Source organism: Lissotriton helveticus, chromosome 9 (assembly GCF_964261635.1).
Source record: "Lissotriton helveticus chromosome 9, aLisHel1.1, whole genome shotgun sequence".
In the NCBI taxonomy this organism is placed as follows: domain Eukaryota; kingdom Metazoa; phylum Chordata; class Amphibia; order Caudata; family Salamandridae; genus Lissotriton; species Lissotriton helveticus.
The window spans coordinates 75,432,353-75,447,856 of NC_136070.1; the positions used below are offsets into that span (position 1 = coordinate 75,432,353).

At 49.0% G+C, this 15,504-nt stretch overlaps 1 protein-coding gene across 1 annotated transcript in view; it reads right to left on the bottom strand.

Moving 5' to 3' along the window:
• TTBK2 (tau tubulin kinase 2) overlaps nt 1–15,504 on the bottom strand; it is a 631,485-nt gene that overhangs the window by 360,956 nt on the left and 255,025 nt on the right. The gene's annotated exons all lie outside the window — the stretch shown is intronic.

The following is a 15,504-nucleotide window of genomic DNA, read 5'->3' on the forward strand; positions in this document are numbered from 1 at the left end:
ATTTCCTGCAGTGGTCGCGCCACCACTGCCTAATCTTGAAACAACCAATGTTTCTCGGATTCCCATCTGCTCCATTCAACTAGATAGTGTAATTGCGCCACTTTAAAGTACAGGTGAAGGTCAGGAACACCTAGTCCCCCCATTTCTGGGGCAAGCGTTACCAACTCTCTTCGCATTCGCGGTTTCCGGCCATTCCAGATAAACTGGGCCAACTCGGATTGTGTCTGACGGATCCAGCCAGTTGGTGGTCGGAGAGGGAGGGTGCGGAATAGATATAGAATCTGGGGCAAAACGGTCATTTTTACCGCCGCAATCCTGCCTAACCATGAGAGAGGGTAGTGCTTCCATCTACCGACCTCGCGTCGAATTTTCCCACGCAGGGTGGTGTAGTTAGCGGCTACTACGTCAGGGAGTGAAGTAGCTAATTGGATCCCTAGATACTGGACTGTGTCAGACGCCCATTGTAGGGAGAACTGGCTCTGCAGGAAGTCCCGAGTGGTAGTGGACAGTGAGAGGTTTAAAGCTATTGATTTGTCTGTGTCCATTTTAAATCCAGCCCCTTTGGCAAAGGCGTCCAACTCTGCCATGCATGCCGGCAAAGCCGTCTTTGGATTAGTTAGCGAGACCAGCACATCGTCGGCATACAAGCTAATTTTGTGTATATAGCCCCCAAATTTGATCCCTTCAACTGCCGAGTTCTGTCTGATCTTCTGGGCTAGAGGCTCCATGTAAAGTGCAAAGAGAAGGGGCGATAAAGGGCACCCCTGCCTCGTGTCTCTCTCAACAGCAAAGCTAGTGGAGGTGTATCCATTTACCCTGACCGTGACGGTAGGGAACTTGTAACAGTTTAAAATAAAGGTGCGAAATTTCTCCCCCATCCCCGCCCTCTCCAGTACTTGTTCTAAATAGGGCCAATGAACACGGTCAAATGCCTTTTCGGCATCCACGGCTAACAGCATATACTCCCCAGATACCCTAGAGGCTTTCTCTATCAAATGAAGAATTATTTTGGTGATGTCGGCTCGTCTGACGTCCGCAAACTCACCTTTAAAAGCCACTTGTCGAGATAAGATAAGAAAACTGGAACCCTTGATCTGCGTAGATGAGCTTCGACCACCGCCATCACTTTTGTGAACACCTGAGGGGCACTGGTAAGGCCGAAAGGGAGCACAGCAAACTGAAAATGCTCGTGGCCTACCGTGAACCTGTGGCTAGCAGGACGGGGATGTGGAAATAGGCGTCTTGCAAGTCCAACGCTACCATCCAGTCTCCAGGATCGAGGGAAGACAGGACCTGAGCCAACGTAAGCATTTTGAACTTCTCCTTCCAGAGGAAGCGGTTGAGGGCCCTGAGGTCTAAGATAGGGCGCAGGCCTTAGTCCTTCTTGGGTACCAGAAAGTAGTGGGAGTAACAACCACGACCTACTTCTGGCACAGGGACCCTTTCGATATCTCCCTTGGCCAAGAGAGGTGCAACTTCCTGGCAGAGAAGGGCCAAGTGATCCTCCGACATGCGATGGAGTGCTGGTGGTATGGATGGAGGGGTAGTCTCGAAGGGGAGGGAGTAAGTAGCCCCTTCGGACTATCTGAAAAACGACGTGATGTTTTGCCAGTTTGGGGGTGGGGTGATAGCGAATCCTGCCGCTCACTGGCCTCTGGTGGTCCTGAAAGGTTGGACTAGGAGGACTTGGAGGCTGCTGCAGGGGGGGCATGGGTAGACAGGCTCGCCCGCTGGCCGCCAGACCCACGTCCGTGGCCACGCAGATGCAGGGTAGCCTGCGCTGCCCTGTGGCCTAATTGGGTGGAATGTGGTGGGGCACACCTTCTGTAGCTACGAAAGGGGTGAAAGGCGGACTGCATGTGGCGAGAGGTTGCAGCAAAACCTAACGATCTGGCCGTAGCCCTAGAATCCTTGAAGCGCTCGAGCGTGGAGTCTGCCTTGTCACTGAACAGGCGACCGCCATCAAAGGGCATGTCGAAAAGGGTGGATTGGACATCCCCAGAGAAACCAGTGCATACTCAACCAGGCGTAGTGCCTCAGGGCTACTGACGTGGAAACCGCTCTGCCCAGAGTCTCGGCGGTATCCAGCCCACACGAATGGTTAACTTAGCCGTGTCTCGACCCTCTGCCACTGCGCGGGTGAGAATGGCTCGGGCGACCACCAGGCCCTGTGGCAGCACTTGTGCAACCATATCCCATACCATATGGGTATAACGGCCCAAGAGGCATGTGGCGTGCACCGACCGCAGCAATAAGCTGGCGGAAAAAAACATCTTCTTCCCAAGGTGGTCCAGCTTCTTGGATTCCCGAGCAGGGGGAGCAGTAGGGAATGCCCCCTTAGAAGACGAGGCTTGGACCACCAAGCTCTCGGGGGTAGGGTGTTGGGAGAGGGAAAGTGGGTCGCCCGGGGTCAGGCAGCGGCGTCGGGCAATCATCCGGTCCACAGGAGCCCCTGTGCTGGGCTTGGACCAAGTGCCCAGAAGAACGTCAGTGAGGGCTTCATTAAAAGGCAGCAGGGACTCAGAAGAGGCCGCTGCCGGTTGAAGTACCTATGTTAGGAGGTTAGTCTTTACTGCCACCGTAGGAAGCTCCAGGCCCAAGGCCTCAGCTGCCCTATGCAACACCACTGCATACGAGGCTCCCTCCTCCGTAGCTATGGTGGTGGTGGGGGTGGGGGGGGGGGAGAGCATACCAAGGTCTGGGGTGGTATCCAAACCACAGGCATCACCCAGGTCCTCTCGCCAGTACAGCTCTTCAAGCTGGTCAGCTAAAGGGTCTACAGAACCCTCCCAGTCCTCCTCACCCTCCTCTGGCTGACACTCAGGGCAATAGGGAACGGCAGGCATGAACAGCGGTACAAAAGTACCCTCCGGCGCCGGTACCGACGTCGGTCTGGTACTCTGTCCAAGTCAGGGGTGAGTCTGGGATCGACGCCGGTAAGGGGAACAACAGACGTCGGGGGCGTCATTACTGGAATTGGCACCCGCGGAAGGTACCGCGAGGACAACAGACGTCAATCCAGACCCAGGCCTGGATCCTCGGGGGCTCTCTGGCACCAGGTCCAGAGCCACCAGCATCGAAGGCCCAGGGGTCCCAGCCGAGTCCGCGGGACCCGAAGGCGCACCATTGGAGTCGGGCTGCCCAAAAATACTATGAAGTGCTTGTAAAAAGCTCGAAGCTGGGCTAGGGTCGCTCCAGGAAAGGGAGGGAAGAGCTGAACCATCCCAGAAGCGGGCTCCGGAGAGCGACGATGCTCCGGGTCCCTCGTCACGTCAGCCGATGGACGTGGAGAAGGCGAAGAGTGACAATGCTTCTTCATCTTCTTCTGCTTCGACTCACCTGAGGAGTCCTAAGACTTCAATGACGTGGTGGTGGCTCTGGGACCGGTACCGAGACCTTACTCTCGACCGAGACCTTGAATGGCGCGGAGCGGACTACCGGGTTTCCAAGAGCTTTTGGAACTGCTCCCACAAAGACTTCAGTTTTATGGCCTGGCAGTCGGAGCACGACTTCGGGTTGTAGTCGCGCTTCAGGCACCAAAGGCACAGTCACAGACATCAATTTGTGACAGTAGTCACAAAGTTTGAAGCTGAAATGAAATGAATGAAATGAAAATAACTCTTTTATAGCGCATGGCTACCCGGAGGCATCCCAGCGCTTGCAGCTACAGAAGATGGTCCGACGATGGGACATCCCTTGTGCTACCAGGAGTTAAAGACTCAAAAAGACATCGAAAAAGTTTTAGTCAAAAAATGACAAAGGGGCAAGCTTCTATCCGGATCTAAAATGGGTGGCACGCAGGGTCGACGTCTAAGTAGACACTGTGACGTCATTCCAGCGACCACGACGCCGATGACGGACACATAGTCGACCAACGTCACCTACTGACGCGCAGGGGTACTGCTACAGAAAAAAATCTCCGGATCCTGCATGATGCCTGGGGGTAATTCTAAGGTAAAGAATCTATAACTAATGGTCTCTTTCAGATCTATAAATTAGAATTCTCACTATTAAATACAGACACCAACATTCTAGCCAAGGCTTTGGCTAATAGGCTACAGGGAGTGATATTGGACTTGGTCCATCTGGACAAAAATTGACTAAGCTCTATCTTTGTAGGCTCTATAATAACATAGCTGTGGCAAGGGGAATGTCAGTGCCACTCAACTCTGTGGAATGGCTCTTTCAGTTCACAATCCTGGGTAAAATAGCTATTGGGCCTAAGTTCTTGGCCTGAGTCCAACTACTATACTCTAACCCCAGGTCAGGACGGGATCAAAATAAACTAGATTCTCTGACAAGAGTTCCGGATACGAAGAGGAAGGAGGCAGGGCTGCTCGCCATCGCCAATGCTATTTGCGTTGATATTTGAACCGCTGGCAAAATGGGTACAAATTGACATCCAAATAGAGCACTGGAGTTGGGAATATATGTCGGAAGACCGCATATCTCTATCTGCCGATGATATTCTGTTTTATCTGGCAACCCCTGTCCGATCTTTGGTAAGACTAGGGAAAGTATTAGGAATCCATGTGAGGAACTCTGGCTAAAAATCAACTGGGAGAAGTCACTAATATTCTAAATGGGTGTATGGATGGCACACACACATCTCCTCTTTATTAGGATCCTTGCTCTGACAAGATGGCCCACTGAGGATAGCACTACCATCCTACATAGCTCCACTAATGAGGGGGGCATATTGCTCCCAAATGTTCCAAAATGCTATGAGGCGGCAGAGGTCAGCATAGTTAACGAGTGGGCGTTTACACCGCTTGGCGGCCCAGCATTCCAAATTGATTGGGTGGCATTAGGGGATAAATGGTACCTATAAGATATATATGGAGGCAAATTAACCACAGATACCCCATCAGCAACTGTAACTGTAGTCACCACCTGGCATACACTAAATACAGCACTTGGATGGCCCAGGCGTCTCAAACCAAAACCCCTTTATGGCTGGGCACAAAGCTTGGCCCAGTGACGAAATTACTGGGGTTAAAAAAATTAAACTCCACTGGCAAGTGGATGTTGGAGACTTAAGAGGACGATGATTGGAGGGAAGCATTACAAATCCCCAGAGAGGTGGCAATAAGAGTAAGCTATCACCTAATACAATTAACTACGCAGAGTATATTATACCAGAGTCCTTCTATATAAAATGGGGAAACTACAGACAAGCGGTGCTTATGCCGGAGTAGATTAAGGGGAACATTCTACCACACATTATGGGACTGCCTGCAACTCTATCAGTTCTGGGAAGGGGTTGTACATAGATTGGAAGATGCCACCGGGACACGCACAGAGCCTAGCTTGTCTCTGATGCTGCTGGGGATATGGAGCGACTCAGATTCTACCTCTTATAAGAAACTCCTTATTAAGTTGGGCTTTCTAATTATGAAGGGGCTCAGAAGACAGAGTTCAGAAGGCTGCCAGGGCATGGGAGGCTTTGGTGACAGCATTGAAGCACCCAGATTCCTCCTCCCTTGAAGAGGCGCTAAATACCCACTGATATTGTACATAAAACATCTATTCCCTCTGTTAAATCCTGCTCTGCAGCCACATAGTTTGCTCTCAGCATGCGATGTTTGAGGGGGGTCTACAGGACTAGAAAATATAAGTCAGCATAGGTCACTACCTCACACCACAAGTATGTTGCATCTCATACAGTGCCATTAGACTCAGCCATGGCACACCTAGAGGGAGGGGGGGAGGGGGGGGAGTTTAACCATTAGTTTGATTTGCAATATATGCCACAGAGAATTTTTACCTAGCTATGGATGGAAGGGTACCTTCATATGTACCTAGATTTCATTATACAGGATATGTATTCATGGATGGACTAACACTTCCACATACCCAGCCTAGCCTAAAGGAGGCAGCCCTGTCCATCGGAGGATTGGAATCCCATATGTATTATTGTTTGATTGTGCATTGCCACATTTGTGACTTGGTCTCGTTTTGTAAACAATAAAATCTGTTTAAAAAAGAAAGTTGGCCTTTCTACTGGCTAAATACGAACTTGCGCTTAAATGGGGCACCACTACGGCGTCGAACTTATGAGACTGTGAACAAGAAATTAATTTATGCTGTGTGAGAGAAAATGTGATATATAAAGGTAGAGATTGCCCCAAGAAATTTGACAAAATATGGAGCAGATGGGTGCGAGAAGTCCAACCGGGGTCCCGTCATTGAGGGATCTTGCAGGAATCAAGCGGGTGTCTAGCCCGCTTGATTCCCTATTCTATTGTATGATCCTTGACTCTGTAAAGATCACCGTGTTATAGTTTTCTTTTTTTTCTTTTTATTTTGCCAGCCTCGTAATGTAAAGCACCCATGCACTTTTCTCCCTAATGTATGACCATATATTCTGTAAAATGTTCCGATGTACCTTTTCACCCCCTCCCTCCTTGCACATACCCCTTTGATTCCCTGCCTACCATATGACCCTTGTTTCTGCATATCCCCCCGATTTATTGCTATTATTTGTCAACTGATCTTTCTGTATTACTCTTTGAACCTGTAAAGCGCTCTGATACCCTCACGGGTCAAGTCCGCGCTCTATAAAACTTTAAAATAAATAATAAATAAATAAATAGCAGTGCAGGTGGTGTGCCATTGTTGCTACCTTCCCCCCCCCCTCCACCCCCCGAGACCCATGGTGTAGTTATTGATTGCACCACAAAAGAAACTCTGTTCCTCTCAACACGAGGGATACCAGCTCTATTTTTAATTTTTCACATTCATAACCTCTGGTTAGGGTGGGCCTTAGCGCGCCCACACTGCCGAGGTTTACACTGTCCTTACGGTCCTAACGAATGCCTGTTTAATTACAACACATAGGCTGAAACATGTTGACCACATCCTAGTGGAATCTGCTGAACAATTTATTCAGTTTTAATGTCCTACACTTTGTTTTTATCCATGTCTGATTGTGTCAAATAATACATTTTATTAGGAGCCAATCAAGAAATTTTTAATAAATCACTTTCACTATTCACAGAACACAAACTACCAGCTCCACAGTAATTCTGGCGTTGAAGCACACAAGGGTGGCATTCGGCCTCTCCTGGTGGGGCCCGATGATGAAGCATGTCACCAACTAGGTTGATATGAGAGGGCTTTATTAAGAACCTAGTTGGACTCTACTGTTGTGCTCCATTTCCAAAAAAAGGCACACTCTTTCGTTGTTATGATTATTGAAGTCCAGCTAAAGACTAATTCATGAATGAGGGCCAGGGATGGCACACAGGAGTGTCACCGTCTGCACATTGATATCTAGGACGACGATATGGACATGCGACAGCCAAAATCAGACTTGCATAGCAGTTACTACCAAGTCATTGGACATTAATAAGGTAAGAGGTTATTATTAGGTGGGGGGATGGGGATACATGGACCTTTTGTATGGGGTTGCCAGTGTGATACAAGGGGTTATGATAATCTCAATAAAACAATATACAAAAAAAGAAGATGGGATAATACTCACAGAAAATGGTTGCTGTGTGCTTGGTGATCGCAGGTAATCTTTCTTTTACATGTTTGTACCGTATGCTGAAGAATGTTGAATTCTATCAAGAGATCAATTAAAATCCGCTACGAGTCTGTAACTCGGCCCACATTTTCTAATTATCTCCAATTTGGATGCTCTCTGCTTCTATCTAAAACAATTACAATGGCTCTGGCTGATTGCTTCCAGCTAGAAGCCTTGATGTCTCTCTTCGTCTTTGGAACACAATCTGTTTGCAGCGCTCTTTGGGAGACAAGTGGGTGCTCTTCACATATCAGTATTGCGATCACATCCAGATCTCCCAGTCATTATGACGCAGACCTTAAAACATATTCCCTTAGCAGTCACTGCAGTCGCTATTCGCGGCCTCTGTTAAGTGAAAGCCGCAGAGGCTGCACTACATGGTAGCAGGAGGCAATGCATAGCATCATTTTATTTTATAGCATCATCTGCCTGCAACGAAGGCAAATAAACTGAGGTGTGCCATCTAGGTTTTTTGATCTAATCTAACCTTTAGGTTTACGGAGCCTTCACTATAAAGATGTCTGATGATTTTGAGCGAGTTGCTAGAGTGAAGTAGAACGCAGACAAAAGGTTGCTCTCCAATGGCGATGCCACTATTGTATAAACAGCAGGTAGGATAAGCCGATATATAGATGGAGGACAGGCGGAAGTGAGAGGTTACGCACCTGTACCTAAAAGGTAGGTTTATTACTTCTGTAGAGGCGCAAGAATAGTTTGGAACAGGAGTAGGTCAGGGCTTGCAGTATGCATGCATAGCTCACGGACACTATGGTAGCTATGATCAGAGCTTTAAATATACAAGTACTGGTACTCACAATCTAGAGCACATGTCTGCTCCTGCGAAGTGTTGGTACTCTCCACTGAATGTACTGCAGCAGTGGAGGTACTCTCCCTTTCACATTAAAGAGGTGTCGCTACTCCGTAGCGGACAGTACCTGCCCATTTCAAGCACTGGCTATGATGGACTTGGAGCAGCATAGGAGCCTAGGGTGAATAACATACATAAGGATAAGGGGAGCAACAATGACAGGAAAACAAAAATGGGTTATTGAATTACTGTTCAGAGCCACTCCCAGATGAGGGGTTAGGCGGGGCTTGCGTCCAAAGAAAGAAAATATCAAGCAACACCAGGTTCAAGGTAATCCAATAGCACGGAAAAACCATGTTACTGCTCAGTTAGATGCTGCTGGCAATGATTCTAAAGTTTTATATCAAATTGTCAACACGTTCATAAAACCAACAGCTTGTGAAAGTGCTGACATGGCTTCACAACCCCTGTGTGATAGTATTTCCTGTTTTTTCTCAGAGAAAATTGATGCCATTTATGATAAAATAAAAGCACTGGGTCCTGACTTAACTAGTCCAGATACTTGGACCCCTATCCTGACAGCTCCTATCAATACTTGTGCTTTTAACGAATTCCCTGAAATAACATTGTTGGAAGTTCAGAAACTATTTTCTGATATTAAAAGTGGACGCCCGGCAGACTTATTACCAGCCAGACTTATGGGTCCGCTGGGGAGTTTACTAGGTCCTGATGTGCAAAGACTGGTGAACCTATCACTTGTATCTGGAGTGGTCCCATTGGCCTGGAAAAAAGCCCTAGTTAGACCTATTAGGAAGAATACATCCATTCCTTGGTCTAACATGTCCAACTTGAGGCCCATTTCCCTTCTACCTTTCCTAGGGAAAATCATCGAGAGGCACACCAATAAGCACCTATCTACCTACCTAGAACACTCTGGTAGTCTCGATCCCTCGCAGTCAGGTTTCAGACCTAAATTTAGTACTGAAACAGCTTTAATGTCGGTAACTGACGATCTACGGTTGTACCAGGACAGAGGTTATTCTGTTGTCCTGGTGCTACTGGATTTATCGGCAGCGTTCGATACGATTTCCCACACCATCCTGATCGAACGACTGTCTGCGAGTGGAATCGGCGGAAGGGCACTGGACTGGATCAGAAGCTTTCTCTCCAATCGCACCCAATCTGTCACCATGGGCGACTTTAAATCGGAGGAAGTTAACATTTCCAAGTGGGTTCCACAGGGCTCATGTTTGAGCCCAACGTTATTTAACACCTATGTGGCCCCCTTGGCAGGTGTTACTAGAGCTTTTGGTTTTTGTCCAGTGTCCTACGCAGACGATACGCAGCTGCTCTTCCCTTTTAAAACTCTTACCCCGGAAATTTTACAATCCTTTTCCGATGGGATGAAGGCAGTTGCAAGGTGGATGTCATCCAACTTTTTACAATGCAATGTTGGAAAGACAGAGGTGATGCTCTTTGGTGAAGCCAGGATTCAATGGTGCCCTGATTGGTGGCCCTCTGATCTGGGGCCGGTCCCTGTGCCAAAAACAATAGTCAGGAACTTGGGCGTCAGATTGGAACCAGAGCTAACCATGAAGCAAAACGTTAACATCACTGTAGGATCTTGCTTCCATGTGATTGGCCTTCTTCGTAAAATCTTCCCTTTCCTCCCTGACTCTCATAGGAAAACCCTTGTTCAGGCTCTAATCATCAGTCGGCTTGACTATTGTAACGGGCTCCTGGCAGGTGCAAGTGAGGAGGTTTTGGACCGTTTGCAGGTGGTGCAAAATACGGCAGCCAGGCTGGTGCTAAATGCACCCCCTAGATCTCCCTCCAGACCGTTACTTCTTAAGCTCCACTGGTTGCCAATACGTCAACGAGTGAAGTTTAAGACTTGTTGTACTATCCATAAGGGCCTCAACCAATTGGGACCTGAGTACTTGGCGAACAAATTTATTCCTTATGTTCCCATCCGTGCCCTTAGATCCAGTGACCAATTGTTACTAAATGTTCCCAAGATCACTAAAACCAGGTTGGGTGGTAGAGCCTTATCTGTCGTGGGTCCCAAATTATGGAACTCACTTCCGTTGTCATTAAGGCAATGTAATGACCACCGTCAATTTAGAAAACATTTAAAAACATTTCTGTTTGGTTCATTTTAATTGTTTCCTTGCTCACAGTATTTTAATGATCTGCTCCTTTTTTAGTTCTGTACCGGCAGTTACAGCGCGGAGATACTCCCTTGGGAGTTTATTCAGAGCGCTATATAAGCCTATAAATAAATTATCTGCACAGTACCTATTTGACGACACTGCACCTAGCTGAAGTTGTCCCAGAGTAGACACATTATGGAAAAACATGAACAGCTTCAACCTACTACAAGGGCATCCCCCAAACTCACTCTCAATCAATGCTTTTTAGGAATAGTACATAAACCCAGAAGGTAAAATTACACATACATTTACTGCCTATGGGGTGGTAACAGCAAAAAGCAGCATAGCAGTTCACTGGTTGAGACCCCCAAGCGCTGCAGCTAAGCAGCTGGATAGGAGGTGTGATGGAATGGGCTATTACTGAGCAGTCAGATGAAACGTGCAGCTACATAGCTGGATAACAGGCAAGATTAAGTGAGCTACTGCTGAGCAGCCAGATAAAACCTGCAGCTGGATAAGAGGTGTGATGGAATGGGCTACTGCTGAGCAGTCAGATGAAACGTGCAGCTAAGCAGCTGGATAAGAGGTGTGATGGAGTGGGCTACTGCTGAGCAGTCAAGATGAAACTTGCAGATAAGCAGCAGGATAAGACATATGATGGAGTGGGCTACTACTGAGCAGTCAGATGAAACGTGCAGCTAAGCAGCTGGATAAGAGGTGTGATGGAGTGGGCTACTGCTGAGCAGTCAAGATGAAACTTGCAGATAAGCAGCAGGATAAGACATATGATGGAGTGGGCTACTACTGAGCAGTCAGATGAAACGTGCAGCTAAGCAGCTGGATAAGAGGTGTGATCGAGTGGGCTACTGCTGAGCAGTCAGATGAAACATGCAGCTGGTTAACAGGTGTGATGGAGTAGGTGACTGCTGAGCAGTCAGATGACACATGCAGCTAAGCAGCTGGATAAGAGGTGTGATGAGTGGGCTACTGATGAGCAGTCAGCAGGCTAATACAAATAGAGTTGGCTACTGCTGAGCAGTCAGATGAAACATGCAGCTAAGCAGCTGGATACGAGGTGTGATGAAGTGGGTTACTGCTGAGCAGTCCGATGAAACTTGCCGCTAAGCAGCAGGATAAGACATATGATGGACTGGGCTACTGCTGAGCAGTCAGATGAAACGTGCAGCTAAGCAGCTGGATAAGAGGTGTGATGAAGTGGGCTACTGCTGAGCAGTCAGATGAATCGTGCAGCTAAGCTGCTGGATAAGTAGTGTGATGGCGTGGGTTACTACTGCGCAGTCAGATGAAAAATGCAGCTAATCAGCTGGATAAGAGGTGTGATGGAGTGGGCTACTGCTGAGCAGTCAGATGAAACTTGCAGCTAAGCAGCAGGATAAGACATATGATGGAGTGGGCTACTGCTGAGCAGTCAGATGAAACGTGCGGCTAAGCAGCTGGGTAAGAAGTGTGATGGAGTGGGCTACTGCTGAGCAGTGAGATGAAACGTGCAGCTAAGCTGCTGGATAAGAGGTGTGATGGAGTGAGCAACTGCTGGCCAGTCAGATGAAACTTGCAGCTAAGCAGCAGGATAAGACATGTGATGGAGTGGGCTACTGCTGAGAAGTCAGATGAAACGTGCAGCTCAGCAGCTGGATAAGAGGTGTGATGAAATGGGCTACTGCTGAGCAGTCAGATGAAATGTGCAGCTAAGCGGCTGGATAAGAGGTGTGATGGAGTGGGCTACTGCTGAGCAGTCAGATGAAATGTGCAGCAAAGCAGCTGGATAAGAGGAGTGATGGAGTGGGCTACTGCTGAGCAGTCAGATGACATGTGCAGCAAAGCAGCTGGATAAGAGGTGTAATGGAATGGGCTACTGCTTCTGAGACTCATGAGGAGGGATGACAAGTTAACAAAGGACCTGGAGGGTTGGGTAGCATTGATCCAAGAACGTTCAGACCCCTTGGGCACAAGATGGCCATAAATGCACGCAGGGTGTTATCTTGATGTTGTTTGGAGGGAAGAGGCAGTGGTAATATTAACTTGTAAAATGGGGAGATAAACAACAGAGGTGTAAGTCATGGAGGGTCTATAGAGGTAGACTCTAGGCTTGCATGCCTGTACATGTGGTGGAATGGTGCTAATAGAAGGATTGGACGAGGTGGGCTCACTCGCGTAATGTCATATGCTTCATCATAAGCCACCTTGTCTCACCCTGGTAGGACAATACCACCAGGAAGGAATCGACCCCAGGTTGGACTGCCCCAAGGGAGTTCTTACATAGTCTTCTCTTTTCTGGATAACGGTGATCCTATACTAACTAAAAATATCTCAGGGTATACCACTAAGTATCCTTTTATTAGGTCTCGCTGGTAAACTGCATCCGAAGGATGCGTGTCCAGCTGGAGACGTATAGTTGCCTGTCTCGGGGGAAGGAAGGACAAGAGGGTGCCACGCGCTTCTCTTGTCCTGGATTTCACTGCATGCACGCGCACCCACACTCACGCATGCGCACATCACAGCCACACGCATACACAGCCAGACGCACACACACACACCCCCCCCGTCGCCGCACCTACACACACACCAGCGCACCTACACACACGCACGCACACATACAAAAACCCCCCTCCCCCCGCCGCCGCCACCCCACTCACCGGCTACGCAGGATTTCTCTTTTCTGGGGCGGCGGTAGCGGGGCTCTCCCGATCCCTGGGAGCCCCGCCCGACAGCGCCTCTGTTCACCCGGTCCCCCATCTCGGGACCGGGACTCAAGGTCGGGACCGGGACTCAAGGTGGGGCGGCCCCGGGGCTCTCCCTAGCTCACGGGAGCCCCGGGCCGCGGGAGGACTCGGCTTCTTTGCTCCATCCCGGCGGGCAGCCAATCATAGCCCAGCAGCAGGCGGGACTTCCTTCTCTCTTCTGGCCCGGGCCACGTCTTCTCTACCGTTGCCTGGCTTCCTGCCTCAGGGGTCCGCCAATGGCAGCGCGGCCCCGAGCAGGGAGGCGGGCACAGCGTTTCCTCGGGAATCCCGGGCCCGTCGGCGGTGATAATTTAATTGGGGCAGCAGCCCCCCCCCCCCCCCCCCCCCCTCCCGCGCTGAGCAGATGAGAGTTGCTTGGTGGAGGGGGTGTCTTGTGGAGGGTGGGGCTGCCAGTAGTATGTTTTGGAGACAGCTACTAACCTATTCCTTGCAGACTGGCCTCACCCTACTGCTTTCAGCGTCACCGCATTTCAGAACCACAGGGGCCAGTTTGGAACAAGGGCGTATTGCAGCCCCTGTGGCGCAAAGCGAGCCAAACTCTTCAGGTGCTCCACAAGTCGGGGGTTGGGGGGGACACCTCTAAGCATGCTGAGATAGCTCGGTGGGTTAACGCACACGCTGCGCTGAGTTGAGTACAAGGTATAAATACAATCGTAATTCGTTTGTCGTTCTATCGACTGATGCCAACAGAAATCAGTACTGTTCAGATACTTGTAGCATTTGTTAAGCAGCTCCGAGAGCACTGCAACTTCATGAAAAGCAATTATTAACTGAGTAGCAGATACAGAATTTCCGTATAGTAACAATGAAAGCAATCCAAGTTCCTCAACTGATTTTGTCCCGGGTACCTGAAATCGTGATAAATAAGGCATCCTATTCCAGGCCTCTCCTTAAAAGTCTATTGTGCTAAAATAGCGACCTGGCTCTGCCGCCATCTGAAATGTATGAATATATAGGTTTGTCAATGAAAGAAACTTGTCAGTTGCTTACTGCACCGGATTTATGATGCGATGCGATGCGATGTTATGTCTTTTTTGCTCCTATTTGTATAGCACATATATTGGTATGGCCTCGCAGCGCTGTGCGCTGACTGGAATGTGCGTCTTGTATGTGAAGAGCTGTCAAAGCGCCATGTTCATCTTTCTGTAATTCGTGGTAACATTTTGCTGAAGTAGCTCACGGTGTCCATTAATGCGCCTCTAAGCGCTCTACTCCCAATCAGTGCGAAACAATATACACATTGCTGTCCAGTGTAATCGTGCGGGCAGGGTGGCGTGCTGGCGCCGCTTTTAAAAGTGCGTCACAGTGCCTCACGCCCACGTGACTGGACTGGGGGTGCCGACACCCTCTGACAGGAGGAATCCCAATTCTAGGGTTTCTCAGACTATGCGGCATGGGAGGACAGTGTGCAGCTACCGCATGGGCGCCCTGCCTTGTTTACATAGTTACTCAAATGTTGTTGACAGATAAGAGCCGGAAGCCATTGCCGGTCTGCCAAATTTCATGCTTTTTGCAACACGGCAGTCCATGTAAGGCCTTCAGCGCTGTCTTTGCCCTCACACCATGATTACATTATATACATTGAGCAAACCTTACCTACTCGAGGAAGGGGGTGCTCAAATGCTGTAGTGCAAATCATTTCTTCTCTAGGTCTATCTATGTGTCTCATATTTCGTGGCTCTGTCCGTTGTATGCAGGCACTGGTGTTTGTGTGCGCGTGGTACAATGTTTATGTGGCATTTTCTAACAAAGTTAGGCCTTTTAATAGCGTTGCATGCAATAAGGCGCTACGAAGCGCTAGGGACCACAGAAAAGCGATCTCAAGCGCTAGGGGCAAGATAAAGCGCTCCCAAGCGCTAGGGCGACCACCACCGGGTCCACGCTCCTGCAGCCATTCAGCAACGCCGTGCAGCTGCCCATAGACCAGGTAAAGACCCCCTCATTGTGGGGCTACAAGGCTCAGCCTAAGTCGATTGTTCTGCAGGTCTCTCAGATAGGGGGCGGGCTAGGGGCAGACAGCGAAGGGCGACCGACCTAAGCGAAGGAGGGAGTTGGCTCTGTAGAATGTCATCAGGGAATGTGACTGGGACATGAGTGTACATACATCAGGCGATATGCATACCTCGAAGCTTCTCTTCTCGAACATTATTAGTATGCTGGGGCATATGTGGGCCGAGCCATTCAAATCTCTGCAGATCTGTTGTCAGTCACTAATAATCTATACTCTGATTCGTGCTGTGGGATGAGTGT